The 18,582-nt window shown below is 48.7% G+C and overlaps 1 pseudogene across 1 annotated transcript in view; it reads left to right on the top strand.

Moving 5' to 3' along the window:
- Positions 1 to 18,582, top strand: part of LOC311135797 (WD repeat-containing protein 7-like) — a 112,753-nt pseudogene that overhangs the window by 44,064 nt on the left and 50,107 nt on the right. The window contains exons 10-13 of the transcript in view: positions 453 to 601; positions 2,079 to 2,327; positions 2,860 to 3,081; positions 14,617 to 14,801. The product of the transcript in view is annotated as a WD repeat-containing protein 7-like (transcript). The remainder of the gene's footprint in view (positions 1 to 452; positions 602 to 2,078; positions 2,328 to 2,859; positions 3,082 to 14,616; positions 14,802 to 18,582) is intronic.

The raw sequence follows: 18,582 nt of genomic DNA, 5'->3' as shown, positions 1-18,582 counted from the left end.
TGCTTTGCCAGAGACCGAGTGATGTCCTGCCATATATATGGTCCTGAACACAGCGACAATACCACAGAAATAGAATGAATAGAACGGGAGTCCCCATTCAAGTCGATGATGGCATACTGGGTGGGCTGGCGGCCGTTGTGAGTATACACAAAGGAGCAAACTAGGAACTAAAAGTACCCATCAATATGTGCTGTGATTTTGTTGATTCGGCTCATATTACAAAAAATACATCCCAAATCCATGAGCCACATCAGTTAACATCTTTTGAATGAACATTCTACATTACCATGGAAATTATTCAATCACAATATCAGGCAGACATTGCGAGTGTACCAGGCAAATTGCCAGTGTTAGAGGTTCCAAGCCTGTTCTATTCATTCTATTTCTATGGATAATACCAGTGTTCGAGTTCTAGAAAACTATTTCCATTGTTCTAATGTTCTGTGTTCCAGTTGCTCATCTGTCCCCCCGGTGACACGGTTCTTCTACGGCCGTCGGGAGCCCTTCCACAAGCTGCTGGTCCAGGGAGATTCAGCCGGACGCCTATCCCTCTGGAGCATCCCCGACACCTTGCCCCTGCAGCCCCTCTCCACCGCAGCAGGGACCATTTAGTCCGCTAGGTGGCGCAATAGCCCCAAATCTGTAGGGATGCTGTGGGTGAGAATTGGAAAGCTTTAATGCCATCAGCTGGCCCAAACCCCTCAAATCATCCCTCCCAGTGTAGGGCATGTGTAGTCAGTCCCTCCAGGGTCTTGCAATGTTTTTTTTTGTAATGTCTGTGGCAAAAAATGCTTGATTTTGCAGAGGCTTTATTGACATTTTGCGATTAAATGTGATTATTTTTTAAATGTTAATTTTATATAAAGCAATAAAAAGTAATGTGGTCAGTTCTAGTACGATTGTAAGCAGAATACGTTTCTACGGCTGCGTTTAGACAGACATCCCAATTCACTAATTGGTCTTTTGACCAATCAGATCAGCGCTGAAAAACGGCTAACGTGAAAAGATCAGGTGTGATTGGCCGAAAGACCAATTAGTGGAAAAAAAATATCAGAATTGGCCTGCCTGTGTGAACGCAGCTTAAGCTGCCCGCAGCATGATCTGTTTTGGTACTGTGTGATAGACAGTTGTTGGTCTGAGGTCGTCTCTGGAGCTGCTTTGCTGAGCCGGAGGAATGTGTATCAGTCATTCATTGCGATTCGTTGTGGCTAGCAGTTCAAACAAAAAAATAATGATTCTCGACTCGGTAAAAAGAGTTGTTCAAAAAGAACGAATCGTTCGCGAACTGCACATCACTACCACAGTCAGGTTTCCCTGCTATCGCTTCGGTCACAGTGATCTGCTACGGTGGCTGTTATGAATCTTTTCTGACATGCTTTGCTGATTTGGAAGTGACTGTCTCTTGTGTTCCAGCACAAAGTTGCACGGAGTGCAAAACAGTTTGTAAAACATTGGAAATAGGTTCGCAGTCTTTAGCTGTGATTTCTGTTGACAAATAAGATGCATTCCTGTTTATTGTTCTGCCTGTCAGTCGTAATGTCAGTCATCAACCATCAGCTTCACAAGCCGACAGGGGGGAACAGTTTGATTGGGCTGTTTCCCTCGGTAACAGTGGTCAAAATTGCAAACCCTCTTTTGATTGTACCCTTTTATGAGGTAAATGTGCGGTGATTTGTCAAAATTGTGATTTTTTAATTTTTTTTACATTTTTTGTCATTTAGCAGACGCTCTTATCCAGAGCGACTTACAGTTAGTGAATACATATATATATCTCTCGCATAATATGTGGTCTTCTGTAGCTCAGCTGGTAGAGCACGGCGCTTGTAACGCCAAGGTAGTGGGTTCGATCCCCGGGACCACCCATACACAAAAATGTATGCACGCATGACTGTAAGTCGCTTTGGATAAAAGCGTCTGCTAAATGGCATATTATTATTATTATTTGATTGGTTGATTTTTTTGCATTGAATTATGCTGTTGTAGCACATTCCTCATGACTCAAAGTCAGGTTGGTTAGATGGGTCTGTTTGGGCCTGTATTTAGATAATACAGCCTTCTCCTCTTCCTTGTCCCTCCAGAGTTCCAGGTCTCCTCCACCATCTCCCTCCAGGAGGCCTTTGACAAGCTGGCTCCCCTGTCGGCGGGCATCATAGACCAGCTGAGTGTGACGCCCGGGTCGGAGGAGCCCATCAAGGTGACGGCCAGCGTCTACATCCCCTCCCAGGGCAGACTGGTGTGTGGTAGAGAGGACGGAAGCATCGTCCTGGTCCCCGCCACACAGACCGCCATCGTCCAACTGCTGCAGGGAGAACACATGCTGCGTAGAGGTGAGGGGGTCAGGGGAGGGGTGGGTCAGGGGAGGGGGTGGGTGAGGTGAGGGGGTCAGGGGAGAGGGGTGGGTGGGTGAGGTGAGGGGGTCAGGGGAGAGGGGTGGGTGGGTGAGGGAGGTGGGTGTGCATGCTGCATGTGGTAGCTGACTCTTACCAAAGAACATTTAATTGAATGCACTGATTGTGTCTCTGGATAAGAGCATCTGCTAAACGACTAAAATGTCTCCTCTCTCTCCAGGTTGGCCCCCTCACCGTACCCTGAGGGTTAGGGTTAGTGACTGTGTTTACTGACTGTTCTCCTCTCTCTCCAGGTTGGCCCCCTCACCGTACCCTGAGGGTTAGGGTTAGTGACTGTGTTTACTGACTGTTCTCCTCTCTCTCCAGGTTGGCCCCCTCACCGTACCCTGAGGGTTAGGGTTAGTGACTGTGTTTACTGACTGTTCTCCTCTCTCTCCAGGTTGGCCCCCTCACCGTACCCTGAGGGTTAGGGTTAGTGACTGTGTTTACTGACTGTCTCCTCTCTCTCCAGGTTGGCCCCCTCACCGTACCCTGCGGGGTCACCGTAACAAGGTGACGTGCCTGCTGTACCCCCACCAGGTGTCCCCCCGCTACGACCAGCGCTCCCTGGTGTCTGGCGGCGTGGACCTCAGCGTCATCGTCTGGGACATCTTCACTGGAGAGATGAAACACATCTTTCTGTGTCCACGGAGGAGAGATCACACAGCTTCTGGTCCCCACTGAGAACTGCAGCGTGAGGACAGCTTCTACACATATAGAAAGAAAAAAAAATCGAAGTGAGTCCTTTTGAATTCTCCCTCATTCTTTTATGAGCAAATTTGTTGGTGGGACTGTAATGAAAAGTGGACTAATTAAAATATGCAAGCCCTTTTAAAAGGACTGTAGTGGATTTCCTCTCCACTCCATCAAGGCTGTCCATCAGCGGAGAGAGGAGAGGCCTCAGTGATCATTGATTCTAGTCCTGCCCTCTGATCTCACACAGCGCTGCCTCCTGCTACTTCCTGAGAAAAGAGATGAGGCCTGTCACACACACACACAGCCTCATCTCTCCCTCCCTCAGCAGACATGCCTCCTCTTCTCTCCTGGTGTGTGATTGACAGGTACCATACTGGTGTCCATTACATGTGAGTGGTCCACGTTGTAAATAAGGGTGTCTGTTCTGAGAGAAAACAACCTCCGTGGGTCTTAATGACCTGTTTAGTGGGAGCTTTATAGCACGTCGATCCGCCTACTTAAGGAGCCATTTAATTGATACGTTTGTGAGGGAGAGCGACGCAGGAGATGGGTTAGCTCTAAGGCTGACGGTGGGGGATCCATAATATCGGTTGTACTGCGTACACTGTAGTGAAGAGTGCCCGGCAGCGCTTCTTCCCCCTCAGGAGGCTGAAAAAGATTTGGCACGGCACGGCCCCTTGGATCCTCAAAAAAGTTATACAGCTGCACCATCGAGATCATCTTGACTGGCTGCAACACAGCTTGGTATGGCAAATGCACCGCCCTCAACCGCAAAGCGCTACAGAGGGTGGTGCGGACGGCCCAGTACATCCCTGGGGCCGAGCTCCCTGCCATCCAGGACCTCTATACCAGGCGGTGTCAGAGGAAGGGCCAAAAAATTGCCAAAGACTCCAGCCACCCAAGCCATGGACTATTCACTCTGCTACCGTCCGGCAAACAGGCTCTGAGACAGCTTTTACCCCCAAGCCTTAAGACCGCTAAATAGTCAACAAATGTTATTCAAACTATCTGCACTGTCTCCATCTTGCACTGACCCTACGCACACTCACTACACCATATACACACTCACACTACACTGACACTCTCACTCAAAACCCAAAACACATTCACGTACACAACATACAGTGAGGGGGAAAAAGTATTTGATCCCCTGCTGATTTTGTATGTTTGCCCACTGACAAAGAAATGATCAGTCTATAATTTTAATGGTATGTTTATTTGAACAGTGAGAGACAGAATAACAACAGAAAAATCCAGAAGAATGCATGTCAAAAATTTTATAAATTGATTTGCATTTTAATGAGGGAAATAAGTATTTGACCCCCTCTCAATCAGAAAGATTTCTGGCTCCCAGGTGTCTTTTATACAGGTAACGAGCTGAGATTAGGAGCACACTCTTAAAGGGAGACAACAGTTGGTACGATTATTCGCAAATGGAAGAAACACAAAATAACTGTCAATCTCCCTCGGCCTGGGGCTCCATGCAAGATCTCACCTCGTGGAGTTGCAATGATCATGAGAACGGTGAGGAATCAGGCCAGAACTACACGGGAGGATCTTGCCAATGATCTCAAGGCAGCTGGGACCATAGTCACCAAGAAAACAATTGGTAACACACTACGCCGTGAAGGACTGAAATCCTGCAGCGCCCGCAAGGTCCCCCTGCTCAAGAAAGCACATATACAGGGCCGTCTGAAGTTTGCCAATGAACATCTGAATGATTCAGAGGAGAACTGGGTGAAAGTGTTGTGGTCAGATGAGACCAAAATCGAGCTCTTTGCCATCAACTCAACTCGCTGTGTTTGGAGGAGGAGGAATGCTGCCTATGACCCCAAGAACACCATCCCCACAGTCAAACATGGAGGTGGAAACATTATTCTTTGGGGGTGTTTTTCTGCTAAGGGGACAGGACAACTTCACCGCATCAAAGGGACGATGGACGGGGCCATGTACCGTCAAATCTTTGGTGAGAACCTCCTTCCCTCAGCCAGGGCATTGAAAATGGGTCGTGGATGGGTATTCCAGCATGACAATGACCCAAAACACACGGCCAAGCCAACAAAGGAGTGGATCAAGAAGAGGCACATTAAGGTCCTGGAGTGGCCTAGCCAGTCTCCAGACCTTAATCCCATAGAAAATCTGTGGAGGGAGCTGAAGGTTAGAGTTGCCAAACGTCAGCCTCGAAACCTTAATGACTTGGAGAAGATCTGCAAAGAGGAGTGGGACAAAATCCCTCCTGAGATGTGTGAAACGTCTGACCTCTGTGATTGCCAACAAGGGTTTTGCCACCAAGTATCAAGTCAAGTTTTGCAGAGGGGTCAAATACTTATTTCCCTCATTAAAATGCAAATCAATTTATAACATTTTTGACATGCGTTTTTCTGGATTTTTTTGTTGTTATTCTGTCTCTCACTGTTCAAATAAACCTACCATTAACATTATAGACTGATCATGTCTTTGTCAGTGGGCAAACGTACAAAATCAGCAGGGGATCAAATACTTTTTCCCCTCACTGTACATACAGTTGAAGTCGGAAGTTTACATACACCTTAGCCAAATACATTTAAACTCAGTTTTTCACAATTCCTGACGTTTAATCCTATTAAAAATTCCCTGTCTTAGGTCAGTTAGGATCACCACTTTATTTTAAGAATGTGAAATATCAGAATAATAGTAGAGAGAATTATTTATTTCAGCTTTTATTTCTTTCATCACATTTCCAGTGGGTCAGAAGTTTACATACACTCAATTAGTATTTGGTAGCATTGCCTTTAAATTGTTTAACTTGCGTCAAACGTTTCGGGTAGCCTTCCACAAGCTTCCCACAATAAGTTGGGTGAATTTTGGCCCATTCCTCCTGACAGAGCTGGTGTAACTGAGTCAGGATTGTAGGCCTCCTTGCTCGCACACGCCTTTTCAGTTCTGCCCACGGGTTTTCTATAGGATTGAGGTCAGGGCTTTGTGATGGCCACTCCAATACCTTGACTTTGTTGTCCTTAAGCCATTTTGCCACAACTTTGGAAGTATGCTTGGGGTCATTGTCCATTTGGAAGACCCATTTGCGACCAAGCTTTAACTTCCTGACTGATGTCTTGAGATACATCCACATAATTTTCCTTCCTCATGATGCCATCTATTTTGTGAAGTGCACCAGTCCCTCCTGCAGCAAAGCACCCCCACAGCATGATGCTGCCACCCCCGTACCTCACGGTTGGGATGCTGTTCTTCTGCTTGCAAGCTACCCACTTTTTTCCTCGAAACATAACAATGGTCATTATGGCCAAACAGTTCAAAAAAAATTTTTTATCAGACCAGAGGACATTTCACCAAAAAGTACGATCTTTGTCCCCATGTGCAGTTGCAAACCATAGTCTGGCTTTTTTTATGGCGGTTTTGGAGCAGTGGCTTCTTCCTTGCTGAGCGGCCTTTCAGGTTATGTCGATATAGGACTCGTTTTACTGTGGATATAGATACTTTTGTACCTGTTTTCTCCAGCATCTTCACAAGGTCCTTTGCTGTTGTTCTGGGACTGATTTTCACTTTTCGCACCAAAGTACGTTCATCTCTAGGAGACAGAACGCATCTCCTTCCTGAGCGGTATGACGGCTGCGTGGTCCCATGGTGTTTATACTTTTGTTTGTACAGATGAACGTGGTACCTTCAGGTGTTTGGAAATTGCTCCCAAGGATGAACCAGACTTGTGGAGGTCTACAATTTTTTTTTTTTTTCTTTTGATTTTCCCATGATGTCAAGCAAAGAGGCACTGAGTTTGAAGGTAGGTCTTGAAATACATCCACAGGTACACCTCCAATTGACTCAAATGATGTCAATTAGCCTATCAGAAGCTTCTAAAGCCATGACATAATTTTCTCGAATTTTCTAAGCTGTTTAAAGGCACAGTCAACTTGGTGTATGTAAACTTCTGAACCACTGGAATTGTGATACAGTGAATTATAAGTGAAATAATCTGTCTGTAAACAATTGTTGGAAAAATTACTTGTGTCATGCACAAAGTAGATGTCCTAACCGACTTGCCAAAACTATAGTCTTCAACCTAAGTGTATGTAAACCTCCGACTTCAACTGTATATACAGTGTTGTAACAATGTGCAAATAGTTAAAGTACAAATGGGAAAATAAATAAACATAAATATGGGTTGTATTTACAATGGTGTTTGTTCTTCACTGGTTGCTCTTATCTTGTGGCAACAGGTCACAAATCTTGCTGCTGTGATGGCACACTGTGGTATTTCACCCAGTAGATAAGGGAGTTTATCAAAATTGGGTTTGTTTTCCAATTCTTCGTGGATCGCTGTAATCTGAGGGAAATATGTGTCTCTAATATGGTCATACATTTGGCAGGAGGTTAGGAAGTGCAGCTCAGTTTCCACCTCATTTTGTGGGCAGTGTGCACATAGCCTGTCTTCTCTTGAGAACCAGGTCTGCCAACGGCGGCCTTTCTCAATAGCAAGGCTATGCTCACTGAGTCTGTACATAGTCAAAGCTTTCCTTAAGTTTGGGTCAGTCACAGTGGTCAGGTATTCTGCCACTGTGTACTCTCTGTTTAGGGCCAAATAGCATGCTCAGTTTTTTTGTTAATTCTTTCCAATGTGTCAAGTAATTATCTTTTTGTTTTCTAATGATTTGGTTGGGTCTAATTGTGTTGTTGTTGTCCTGGAGCTCTGTTGGGTCTGTTTGTGTTTGTGAACAGAGGCCCAGGACCAGCTTACTTAGGGGACTCTTCTCCAAGTTCATCTCTCTGTAGGTGATGGCTTTACCTTTACATTACATTTTAGTCATTTAGCAGACGCTCTTATCCAGAGCGACTTACAGTTAGTGAGTGCACACATTTTTCACACTGCCCCCCCGTGGGAATCGAACCCACAACCCTGGCGTTGCAAGCGCCATGCTCTACCAACTGAGCTACAGGAGGCCTGTTATGGAAGGTTTGGGAATCGCTTCCTTTTAAGTGGTTATAGAATTTAACGGCTCTTTTCTGGATTTTGATAATTAGCGGGTATCGGCCTAATTCTGCTCTGCATGCATTATTTGGTGTTTTTCGTTGTACACTGAGGATATTTTTGCAAAATTCTGCCTCCGTCCCTTCCTTCCTCCCGGTCTCTCTCTCTCCCTCCCTCCCCCCTTTTTAAACTGCATCGTAGGGAAGTGCATTTCACGGTAAAGTCTACACCAGTTGTGTTCGAAGAATGTGAAATAACATTTCATTTGATTTCCTCCTCCCTCCTCCTCCTGATTGGATAATAAAGAGGAGAGACCTCCTCTAGAGCTGAATTGATAATTGTTAAACTTTCCCTGCATTTGACCCATACACCTCCGTCTAGCCAAGGCCCCTGGTGTTTGCAGACCCTGGCTTGTGTAAGCTTGTTTCCAGCCCTAGTCCTGGTTCATTACAGTAACCCTGGCCTCTGGTGTAGAGGGGATCGTTAACAGCAGCAGTGTGGTGACAGTGATGAAGAGTGATTTGTCCTTGTCCTCTCCTCTCTCTCATGGTCAAGGTTTCCTATACCACTACATCAGAACATTGCCTGTCAGCGTGCATCACCACTTCCATTTAGTCTGCTTTCAGTTCCTCCACACCTGTACCTCCTCCTTCCCTCCCTCACGGTCTCCTTCCTTCCCTCCCTCCCGGTCTCCTTCCCTCCCGGTCTCCTTCCCTCCCGGTCTCCTTCTCTCCCTCCCTCCCGGTCTCCTTCCCTCCCTCCCTCCCTCCCGGTCTCCTTCCTTCCCTCCCTCCCTCCCTCCCGGTCTCCTTCCTTCCCTCCCTCCCTCCCTCCCGGTCTCCTTCCTTCCCTCCCTCCCTCCCTCCCGGTCTCCTTCCTTCCCTCCCTCCCTCCCTCCCGGTCTCCTTCCCTCCCTCCCTCCCTCCCGGTCTCCTTCCCTCCCTCCCTCCCTCCCGGTCTCCTTCCCTCCCTGTCTCCCTCCCTCCCTCCCGGTCTCCCTCCCTCCCTCCCTCCCTGTCTCCTTCCATCCCTCCCTCCTTGTCTCCTTCCCTCACTCTCTCCTTGTCTCCTTCCCTCACTCCCTCCCAGTCTCCTTCCCTCACTCCCTCCCAGTCTCCTTCCCTCCCTCCCGGTCTCCCTCCCTCCCTCCTTCCTTCCCTCCCTCCCTCCTTCCCTCCCTCCCTCCTTCCCTCCCTCCTTGTCTCCTTCCCTCCCTCCTTGTCTCCTTCCCTCCCTCCCTCCCGGTCTCCTTCCCTCCCTCCCTCCCTCCCGGTCTCCTTCCCTCCCTCCCTCCCTCCCGTCTCCTTCCCTCCCTCCGTCCCTCCCTCCCGGTCTCCTTCCCCTTCTCCGTCCCTCCCTCCCTCTCTCCTTCCCTCACTCCCTCTCTCCTTCCCTCACTCCCTCCCGGTCTCCTTCCCTCCCTCCCTCCCGGTCTCCCTCCCTCCCTCCCTCCCTGTCTCCTTCCATCCCTCCCTCCTTGTCTCCTTCCCTCCCTCCCTCCTTGTCTCCTTCCCTCACTCCCTCCCAGTCTCCTTCCCTCCCTCCCGGTCTCCCTCCCTCCCTCCCTCCCTCCCTCCCTCCCTCCCTCCTTCCCTCCTTCCTTGTCTCCTTCCCTCCCTCCTTGTCTCCTTCCCTCCCTCCCTCCCGGTCTCCTTCCCTCACTCCCTCCCTCCCGGTCTCCTTCCCTCACTCCCTCCCTCCCGGTCTCCTTCCCTCCCTCCCTCCCTCCCGGTCTCCTTCCCTCCCTCCCTCCCTCCCTCCCGGTCTCCTTCCCTCCCTCCGTCCCGTCTCCTTCCCTCCCTCCGTCCCTCCCTCCCGGTCTCCTTCCCTCCCTCCCTCCCTCTCTCCTTCCCTCCCTCCCTCCCTCTCTCCTTCCCTCCCTCCCTCCCTCTCTCCTTCCCTCACTCCCTCCCTCTCTCCTTCCCTCACTCCCTCCCTCCCAGTCTCCTTCCCTCCCTCCCTCCCGGTCTCCTTCCCTCCCTCCCTCCCTCCCGGTTTCCTTCCCTCCCTCCCTCCCTCCCGGTCTCCTTCCCTCCCTCCCTCCCTCCCGGTCTCCGTCCCTCCCTCCGTCCCTCCCTCCCGGTCTCCTTCCCTCCCTCCCTCCCTCCCGGTCTCCTTCCCTCCCTCCCTCCCTCCCTCCCGGTCTCCGTCCCTCCCTCCGTCCCTCCCTCCCTCCCTCCCTCCCTCCCTCCCTCCCTCCCTCCCTCCCGGTCTCCCTCCCTCCCTCCCGGTCTCCCTCCCTCCCTCCCGGTCTCCCTCCCTCCCTCCCGGTCTCCCTCCCTCCCTCCCTCCCTCCCGGTCTCCTTCCCTCCCTCCCTCCCTCCCGGTCTCCTTCCCTCCCTCCGTCCCTCCCGGTCTCCTTCCCTCCCTCCGTCCCTCCCTCCTTCCCTCCCTCCGTCCCTCCCTCCTTCCCTCCCTCCCGGTCTCCTTCCCTCCCTCCGTCCCTCCCGGTCTCCTTCCCTCCCTCCGTCCCTCCCGGTCTCCGTCCCTCCCGGTCTCCTTCCCTCCCGGTCTCCTTCCCTCCCTCCGTCCCTCCCGGTCTCCGTCCCTCCCGGTCTCCCTCCCTCCCTCCGTCCCTCCCTCCCTCTCTCCTTCCCGGTCTCCTTCCTTCTCTCTCTCTCTCTCTCCTTCTCTCTCTCTTTCCCTCCCTTCTTCCCGGTCTCTCTCTCTCTCTCCCTTCCTCCCGGTCTCTCTCTCTCTCCCTCCCTCCCTCTCGGTCTCTCTCTCTCTCTCTCTCTCTCTCTCTCCCTTCCTTCCTCTCCCCTCCCTCTACCTGACAGACAAATGCGATTATTGTCTTTATTTTTTTTGGCTATATTTACTGTCCTTGTACCATGCCTGTACCAGAGTGTGTGATATGTGTGTGTGTGTGCGCATGGGTGTGTGTCTGTGTACTGTAATAAGCCCCAGCCAGATTGTGAAGTGTTTTTGACTGTGTGAGGCAGTATTTCATGCTGTGGCGCTGTCGGTCGAAAGCTCTCAAGGATGTTGCTCCTAAAGCGGGCAGCAGTTCCATCTCTCTTCCTGTCTGAGCTGTGTGTTTGTGTGTGTCCATCTCTCTTCCTATCTGAGTTATGTGTGTGACGGCAGCGGCGGCTGGTGATTTACTCTCAGAAGGCCCTGGGCTGCCTCCTTCTCATGATTAAGGAGCGACTGCCCCTAAAAAGCAACTTCTCGTTTTGGCATCGATATGATTCGGAAACATTTATTTTAGTCTCAAAATTGACTACAAAGTGTAAATGGATCCAAAACGGAGATTTGCGAGATGATAGGGGAAAAAATTGTCACGGAATGAAGGTAACCTTAAGTTTTCCTTGGGTTGGGTTTATTTAAATCCTGTACACAGCTGGCAGCACCCAAGTACAACTGCATACGATCCGATCGTGATGCCCATGATCAATTTGGTTTGACATTCCCACGGGGGGCCAGTAAAAAACAAAATATATACAGAAAAAAAAGAAAAGAAAAAAGAATGATGTATGCACTCACTAACTGTAAGTTGCTCTGGATAAGAGCGTCTGCTAAATGACTAAAATGTAAATGTAAGGCGCTTGTAACGCCAGGGTAGTGGGTTTGATTCCCGGGACCACCCATACGTAAAATGTATGCACGCATGACTGTAAATCGCTTTGGATAAAAGCGTTTTCTAAGTGGCCTATATTATCGCTATGGGGCTAGTTATGGACCATCAGTAAATTACACAATGTAGATGCGACTATTTTAACATGTCAATAGCTCCAAATTTCATTGACTTAAAATAACCCTCAAATTCATATACAATTATTGAAAGCATTTAATGAGACAACTAACAGATTTGTGTAAATTGACAGTCCCTAACTAGCCTCAGAGATAGGCTATCCAATGTCAAACCAACTTTGCTGCAGTTTTCCATCAGCCGGCTGATGCTAGCACTAGCCTAGATGACATCATCAAGACACAACATTATGCCACATCAGGAAGTTCAGCCCCCCTTTTACATCTGCCTGGTAACAATCCCAGAACATTTCATTGTTGTGACCATGGAGATGGTTTAGGGTTAATTTCATTGTTGTGACCATGGAGATGGTGTTTGTATCCCATTCTATTGTCATGGACACCATTGAGGGGTCTGTCAGTGTTGGACCTACCATTTACTCATACACATTGATTTTGTATTGTAGATACAGTGAGGGAAAAAAGTATTTGATCCCCTGCTGATTTTGTACGTTTGCCCACTGACAAAGACATGATCAGTCTATAATTTTAATGGTAGGTTTATTTGAACAGTGAAAGACAGAATAACAACAACAAAATCCAGAAAATCGCATGTCAAAAATGTTATAAATTGATTTGACAGCAGCTAATGGGGATCCTTAATAAATACAAATACAATACTATTATTTTGTTATCTGTTTAAATGTCATGATGACTCATCCTTTTGTGTTGTGTTGCCTTGATATCACAATCTGTCCTAATGACGTTAATTGTATCTACCCTGTTAAAGCCTGTGACTGACCTCTTGGTCTGTCTCTCTCTTTCTCTCTCTCCCCCTCTCTCTCGCTCCCACCCCCATGTCTGTCGGTCTGTCGGTCTGTCGGTCTGTCGGTCGGTCGGTCGGTCGGTCGCCCTCTCAGATGCATGTGCAGCACTGTGCTCTCTGGCCAGCAACTACTCTGTAACCCTGCTACCCCTATGGAAGCCTGTAACCCTGCTACCCCTATGGAAGCCTGTAACCCTGCTACCCCTATGGAAGCCTGTAACCCTGCTACCCCTATGGAAGCCTGTAACCCTGCTACCCCTATGGAAGCCTGTAACCCTGCTACCCCTATGGAAGCCTGTAACCCTGCTACCCCTATGGAAGCCTGTAACCCTGCTACCCCTATGGAAGCCTGTAACCCTGCTACCCCTATGGAAGCCTGTAACCCTGCTACCCCTATGGAAGCCTGTAACCCTGCTACCCCTATGGAAGCCTGTAACCCTGCTACCCCTATGGAAGCCTGTAACCCCTCTCTGTTGCCCCCTATTTATTTATTTATTTATTTATTAACTTTTATTAAACAAGGGGAAAACATACTGAGACCTAGGTCTCATTTGCAAATGTGCCCTGGGAACAATATAGAAAATAAAATGATACAATTTAAAACACAAAATTAAATAAATAGCAAATATTATATAAACAATCGAACAAAACAAACACATTTATCAATATAAAAATCCCTAGCCTTTCTCCTAAACTGACCCAGAGACGACAACCACAGCCAAATGAAACGTTACACCACAGCCAAATGAAACGTTACTAGGAAAAGGCTGATTTACCCAACTCTGTGGATACATGTGGTCCTCTGTAGCTCAACTGGTAGAGCACGGCGCTTGTAACGCCAAGGTAGTGGGTTCGATCCCCGGGACCACCCATACACAAAAATGTATGCACGCATGACTGTAAGTCGCTTTGGATAAAAGCGTCTGCTAAATGGCATATTATTATTATTATTATTATTATTATACACGTGGAGTCTCCAGCATTAAACAACCCTGTGATCTAGTGTTGTAATCCGAGTTTCTATATTTGAACAATGGTGTTAAGTAAATTGGTAGTTTAAAGTAAGGCTTTATAAACAAAAACAGAATAATGAAGTGACCTACGGGTTTTTAGCGAGGTCCGACCAACCTTATGATAAAGGATGCAGCGGCGAGTATCAAAACTGTAAGATGTTGTAAAACCAAGTGCGCTATGATAAATCGTGTCCAAGGGCTTCAAAACACTGGTAGCTGCATTTAATGTATATAATATCGGCGTAATCTATAACAGGAATAAATGTAGACTGAATGATCTGTTTTCCACTAGTTAATGAAAGTCAAGCCCTATTCCTATAGAAGAAGCCCAACTTTAATTCTTAATTTCTTGACTACCTCGTCAACATGCTTTTAAAAAGAGAGCTTTTCGTCAATCCAGATGCCCAGATAATTATGGGCGGGGGACACGATCAACGGGGGCCGCCATCTAACGTACTTATGCACAAGTCATCAGTTACATTATTACATGATTTAGGAAATAACATGTACTTGGTTTTACCAGCATTTAGTACCAACTTCAGGTCAACCGAGGCTTTTCTGCAAGGTAGTAAAAGCAGATTGAAGCGTCACCAGAGTCTGAGCTGCTGTAGGGGGCAGTAGTGAATACAACGGGGTCATCTGCGTACAGGTGGAAGTTACAGGTTTGTACAGATAGACCAATGCTGTTGATTTAAAATAGTTAAAAGAACTGGACCAAGAATCGAACCCTGTGGGACACCTTTTGTTATGTCTAGAATTGCTGATTTAACGCCATCAGGAAGTAAACAAGCAGCCCGATCTAAGAAAATCGTAGAGGGTTTGTGAATAAGTAAGGTGTGATTCACAGTAACCTCTCTCTCTCGCTCTCGCTCTCGCTCGCTCTCTCTCTCGCTCTCTCTCTCTCTCTGTTGCCCTCTATAACCTCTCTCTCTCTGTGTTACGCCCCTACAGACACGTGTTCATCACTGTGTGCACTCTGACCCCCTATTGAAGCCTGCAACAACTCTCTCTGTCTCTCTCTCTCTGCTCTGCCCCCTACAGAATCGTGTTCAGCACTGTGTGTGTTCTGTGGCCAGTGACCACTCCGTGGGTCTGCTCAGCCTGCGGGAGAGGAAGTGCATCATGCTGGCGTCTCGACACCTCTTCCCCATCCAGGTCATTAAGTGGCGCCCCTGTGATGACTACCTGCTCTGATGGATCACTATATGTATGGCAGATGGACACAGGTGAGACAGAGATGCATACACACACACACACACACACACACACACACACACACACACACACACACACACACAAACACACACACACAGAGACACTCACACACAGAGACACACACACAGAGACACACACACACACACACACACAGACACACACACAGAGTGAGAGAGATGCACCCACACACACACAGACACACAGACACAGACACACACACACACACACAGAGACACACACACAGAGAGTGAGAGAGACACACATACACAAAGAGAGAGACACACATACACACACAAGCAGACACACACACACACGCAGAGACACACACACACACGCAGAGACACACACACACACACGGAGAGACAAATACACGGAGAGAGACACACACAGAGACGGAGACACACACACACACACACACACACACACACACACAGAGACACACTGACACATACACACACAGACACACACAGACACACACAGAGACACACAGAGAGAGACACACTCATGGGCAGGTTGGTTTAATTTGAGTTTTCCTGTTTTCTCACTGGTGGCGTCCCGAGTGGGACCCTGTTCCCTATATAGTGCACTACTTTAGACCAGGGCCCTATTCCCTATATAGTGCACTACTTTAGACCAGGGCCCTGTTCCCTATATAGTGCACTACTTTAGACCAGGGCCCTATTCCCTATATAGTGCACTACTTTAGACCAGGGCCCTATTCCCTATATAGTGCACTACTTTAGACCAGGGCCCTGTTCCCTATATAGTGCACTACTTTAGACCAGGGCCCTGTTCCCTATATAGTGCACTACTTTAGACCAGGGCCCTATTCCCTATATAGTGCACTACTTTAGACCAGGGCCCTATTCCCTATATAGTGCACTACTTTAGACCAGGGCCCTATTCCCTCTATAGTGCACTACTTTAGACCAGGGCCCTGTTCCCTATATAGTGCACTACTTTAGACCAGGGCCCTATTCCCTATATAGTGCACTACTTTAGACCAGGGCCCTATTCCCTATATAGTGCACTACTTTAGACCAGGGCCCTATTCCCTCTATAGTGCACTACTTTAGACCAGGGCCCTATTCCCTATATAGTGCACTACTTTAGACCAGGGCCCTATTCCCTATATAGTGCACTACTTTAGACCAGGGCCAATGGGGAATAGGGTGCCTTTTGGGACGCACACACTGTGGTGATTTATAGAAACTAGTGTCCATTAGGATCTTTGAAGGGCATGGTGAGGAGGAAGCTAGTAAGCTATTAGATTGATTATCTTCTGCCCCTCCTCCCCACCACGACAGAGCTTGGCTAAAAACTGCCAGGGTAGCACTATCCTCGTGTTTTTCCTCTCACTTTACGATGTTCTTGCTCAGTGATGATCCACACACACACACACAAACACACACACTCCCTGCTCAGATGGATAATAGTCTGTTGCGTTTGTTTGTCCGTCCATCTGTAAACGAAGCCGCATGTTTAGCAGTGTAAAGCTACGCAGCACCTCTTTAAACATTAGACTGATTTGAATCACCCTCACAGCACTGGAAATGGAGATGATGGAGGAGGAGGGGGGTGGGGAAGTAGATGAAGGGGAAGAGATGGAGGGGAAGTAGATGATGGAGGAGAGGAGAGGAAGTAGATGGAGGAGGAGAGGAGGGGAAGTAGATGATGGAGGAGGGGAAGTAGATGATGGAGGGGAGGAGTGGAAGTAGATGATGGAGGAGAGGAGTGGAAGTAGATGATGGAGGAGAGGAGTGGAAGTAGATGATGGAGGAGAGGAGGGGAAGTAGATGATGGAGAGGAGTGGAAGTAGATGATGGAGGAGAGGAGTGGAAGTAGATGATGGAGGAGAGGAGGGGAAGTAGATGACGGAGGGGAAGTAGATGATGGAGAGGAGTGGAAGTAGATGATGGAGGAGAGGAGTGGAAGTAGATGATGGAGGAGAGGAGTGGAAGTAGATGATGGAGAGGAGGGGAAGTAGATGATGGAGGAGAGGAGTGGAAGTAGATGATGGAGGAGTGGAGTGGAAGTAGATGATGGAGGAGAGGAGGGGAAGTAGATGATGGAGAGGAGTGGAAGTAGATGATGGAGGAGAGGAGTGGAAGTAGATGACGGAGGAGAGGAGTGGAAGTAGATGATGGAGGAGAGGAGGGGAAGTAGATGATGGAGGAGAGGAGGGGAAGTAGATGATGGAGGAGAGGAGTGGAAGTAGATGATGGAGGAGAGGAGGGGAAGTAGATGATGGAGGAGAGGAGGGGAAGTAGATGACGGAGGAGAGGAGTGGAAGTAGATGATGGAGGAGAGGAGGGGAAGTAGATGATGGAGGAGTGGAGGGGAAGTAGATGGAGGAGAGGAGTGGAAGTAGATGATGGAGGAGAGGAGTGGAAGTAGATGATGGAGGAGAGGAGGGGAAGTAGATGACGGAGGAGAGGAGTGGAAGTAGATGATGGAGGAGATGAGTGGAAGTAGATGATGGAGGAGAGGAGTGGAAGTAGATGACGGAGGAGAGGAGGGGAAGTAGATGATGGAGGAGAGGAGGGGAAGTAGATGGAGGAGAGGAGTGGAAGTAGATGGAGGAGAGGAGTGGAAGTAGATGATGGAGGAGAGGAGTGGAAGTAGATGATGGAGAGGAGTGGAAGTAGATGATGGAGGAGAGGAGAGGAAGTAGATGATGGAGGAGAGGAGGGGAAGTAGATGACGGAGGAGAGGAGGGGAAGTAGATGATGGAGGAGTGGAGTGGAAGTAGATGACGGAGGAGAGGAGTGGAAGTAGATGACGGAGGAGAGGAGGGGAAGTAGATGATGGAGGAGTGGAGGGGAAGTAGATGACGGAGGAGAGGAGTGGAAGTAGATGACGGAGGAGAGGAGTGGAAGTAGATGACGGAGGAGAGGAGTGGAAGTAGATGACGGAGGAGAGGAGGGGAAGTAGATGATGGAGAGGAGTGGAAGTAGATGATGGAGAGGAGGGGAAGTAGATGATGGAGGAGAGGAGTGGAAGTAGATGATGGAGGAGAGGAGTGGAAGTAGATGGAGGAGAGGAGTGGAAGTAGATGGAGGAGAGGAGGGGAAGTAGATGATGGAGGAGAGGAGGGGAAGTAGATGATGGAGGAGAGGAGGGGAAGTAGATGATGGAGGAGAGGAGGGGAAGTAGATGACGGAGGAGAGGAGGGGAAGTAGATGATGGAGGAGAGGAGGGGAAGTAGATGATGGAGGAGAGGAGTGGAAGTAGATGATGGAGGAGAGGAGTGGAAGTAGATGATGGAGGAGAGGAGTGGAAGTAAATGATGGAGGAGAGGAGGGGAAGTAGATGATGGAGGAGAGGAGTGGAAGTAGATGGAGGAGAGGAGGGGAAGTAGATGATGGAGGAGAGGAGGGGAAGTAGATGGAGGAGAGGAGGGGAAGTAGATGATGATGGAGGAGAGGAGGGGAAGTAGATGGAGGAGAGGAGGGGAAGTAGATGATGGAGGAGAGGAGGGGAAGTAGATGGAGGAGAGGAGGGGAAGTAGATGATGGAGGAGAGGAGTGGAAGTAGATGATGGAGGAGAGGAGGGGAAGTAGATGATGGAGGAGAGGAGGGGAAGTAGATGATGGAGGAGAGGAGTGGAAGTAGATGATGGAGGAGAGGAGTGGAAGTAGATGATGGAGGAGAGGAGGGGAAGTAGATGATGGAGGAGAGGAGGGGAAGTAGATGATGGAGGAGAGGAGTGGAAGTAGATGATGGAGGAGAGGAGTGGAAGTAGATGACGGAGGAGAGGAGTGGAAGTAGATGATGGAGGAGAGGAGGGGA

Source organism: Coregonus lavaretus, assembly GCF_964263955.1.
Source record: "Coregonus lavaretus genome assembly, chromosome: 10".
Classification (NCBI taxonomy): domain Eukaryota; kingdom Metazoa; phylum Chordata; class Actinopteri; order Salmoniformes; family Salmonidae; genus Coregonus; species Coregonus lavaretus.
The sequence above is the reverse complement of the archived record's forward strand: the minus strand, read 5'-3'. Positions and strand labels throughout refer to the sequence as shown.